The sequence below is a fragment of the Selaginella moellendorffii genome, unplaced genomic scaffold (genome assembly GCF_000143415.4).
Source record: "Selaginella moellendorffii unplaced genomic scaffold, v1.0 SELMOscaffold_27, whole genome shotgun sequence".
Lineage (NCBI taxonomy): Eukaryota > Viridiplantae > Streptophyta > Lycopodiopsida > Selaginellales > Selaginellaceae > Selaginella > Selaginella moellendorffii.
In genome coordinates, this window is record NW_003314288.1 from 243,879 (window position 1) to 246,083 (window position 2,205).

The 2,205-nt window shown below is 45.0% G+C and overlaps 1 long non-coding RNA gene across 1 annotated transcript; it reads right to left on the bottom strand.

The window, feature by feature from the left end:
* Window positions 1-1,457: 1,457 nt before the first annotated feature.
* On the bottom strand, window positions 1,458-1,852 carry LOC112348196. Its single transcript, XR_002992980.1, has 2 exons — window positions 1,605-1,852; window positions 1,458-1,548 (listed from the first exon to the last, which is right to left on the bottom strand). It is a non-coding gene; the product is annotated as an uncharacterized LOC112348196 (long non-coding RNA).
* Window positions 1,853-2,205: the final 353 nt, after the last annotated feature.

The following is a 2,205-nucleotide window of genomic DNA, read 5'->3' on the forward strand; positions in this document are numbered from 1 at the left end:
GGCATTCCTCTAAATTTCCATGGTTTTCATGAGCCGTGATTACAGTGACCCATGCAACAATATCCTTTTGTGGCATCTGGTCAAACAGCTCTTTTGCTTCCTCGAGATACCCAATCTGGGCATAAGCGCCAAGCATCAAGTTCCAGGAGAATCTTCTCATCCAGCTCTATGGAAGATGCGATCGCGCAGATCGAGCATGGCAGGTGTTTATCAGCATCCAAGAGCCCGTGTGTTCCCTCAACTTGTTCTTCATAGTTGAATTATACATTTAAAATTGCCGAGAGGAAACTTACGATCACAGAGAGGAGCTAGCTTTCTAGTTACGGTGGCAGCTGCCGCCATACTAGCGCCATCCTCGAGGTGCGATTCCTCCCACGTCCACTCTCATCCAGCATCAGCACAAACATGGCAAGCACCGAAAACAACACCAAGCAAGCCTTGGTTCTCCATGATTTGCTGCTAATACTAAGAGTTCAACGAGTATATTCGAGAGAAGTGATTTGATCTGTGAGGCCGCTCGTATTTGTAGCTGGAGGCAGCATACAATGCTGTGGCGTCTCTTGGGGCGGCATCACTTTGTCCTTTGAAAGTTAGTCGAGGAATCGTTCCGTGTTTGTCAATTCCTTTTCTTTTCTATAATGCTGGGACATAGAACAACATGAATCCAGATGAGTAAAGGCACAGTTTATATAATATATATTATTGAAACTCATGCATCACCACGCGCCATTGCTATAGACTTCACTGCCATTGAAAAGGACGAATATCCAAATAAATAGCTGGATCTTGACGATCTTTAGAAGGTTTCATTTCATTTTCGATCGAGAGAAGGGACGTGGTTGGTGTATGTAATTGCTAGACTTTGTCTTGGGAAAGAAATCAGATTCGTTGAAAATTTTGTCTCCACTACTGCGTCTTATTTCCTTCTTGTTGCTTTTCCAAGTTCGAGACTAACAAAAACATATAGATTTGACTCGTTCTAAATTGTTTTGATATTAAATGTGAACCAACTTTCTAGAAAACAGTCTCAGGGGCATGAAAATTTCAAACACATGAATAGAGATCACTGAAGATTCTCAGAACTCCAAAGCGTTTTCGTTCACTCTTATTCTATATATCTCATCCACGCTGTCAGCCCAACTTTTCATGATTCGAGATGCGCTCCCGTGGTTCTTCGAGGTGCCAGGCTAGCGAACTTTGGCGATTCTTCAGCAGCGGCTGCCATTCGAGCGCCACCCTCACGGGCATCGATGGCAACTGTTGTCATACCCGTACCAATTGTATTGCACGCAGCGAAATCCATCGGCAGCGCTGCGCCATCGCCTTGGTGAGCTAGGTGTGCCTAGGCCTGGTTGTGACGCTCCAATCGAGTCGAGCAATCGATCAATCCAGCGATGCATTGATTGGAAGTCGAGGGATTTGGAGAAGAGAGGAGAAGGAGCAAGAGACATTTAGACTTTTTATATCAAGCTGGACAATTTATTTATTATTGCTGGAACTCATCACGATCAGAAAACACGTTATCAGTGTCTTTATTCTTTCTTGGCACTGCAAAATGATGAAATCAAAGGCAATTACGATGTTGAATCTTAACATGGGCTTACCCCGTGAAACGGGATGTTTCAGTTGCGCCAGCAGCGATTGTTGCGCCAGACCCAACCCCTCTGGCAACGGTGGCAACTATTGTCATACCAATACCACCCCGACTGGCAGCGCTGGGCAGCAGCCTTTGCGATTCCTCCCACGTCCACGCCCATGGCCAGCATCATCACAAACATGGCGAGCGCCAAAAACAACACCAACAAAGCCTTGTTCTCCATGATTTGCTGCTCAGACTAAGAGAAGAGAGAAGTGGTTTGATTTGTGAGGCAGGAGGGGCTCATATTTATAGCTCGAGGCAGCACACAATGCTTGATGGAGTCTAGAGAGTTGTCTTGGGACGGCATTGCTTAGTCCTTATAGTCAAGTTCCGTGTTTTGAAATTTCTTCTCTTTTCTATAATGCTGGGATCCACATAATTCTCGGGCGCTCTCCAAATGAGGATCCTTACATGATTTGTTTCTCCCAAGTCAGTCACTCTAGCTCGACAAAATCTTCTACCGTTGCTAAAACCTTACAAGTTCATACTACTTGCAGATAGAGAAAGCCGTTTGGCTCGAAAGATGGAAGTAGCCTAGTGTTTGAAAGCAACACATGTTCTTGTAA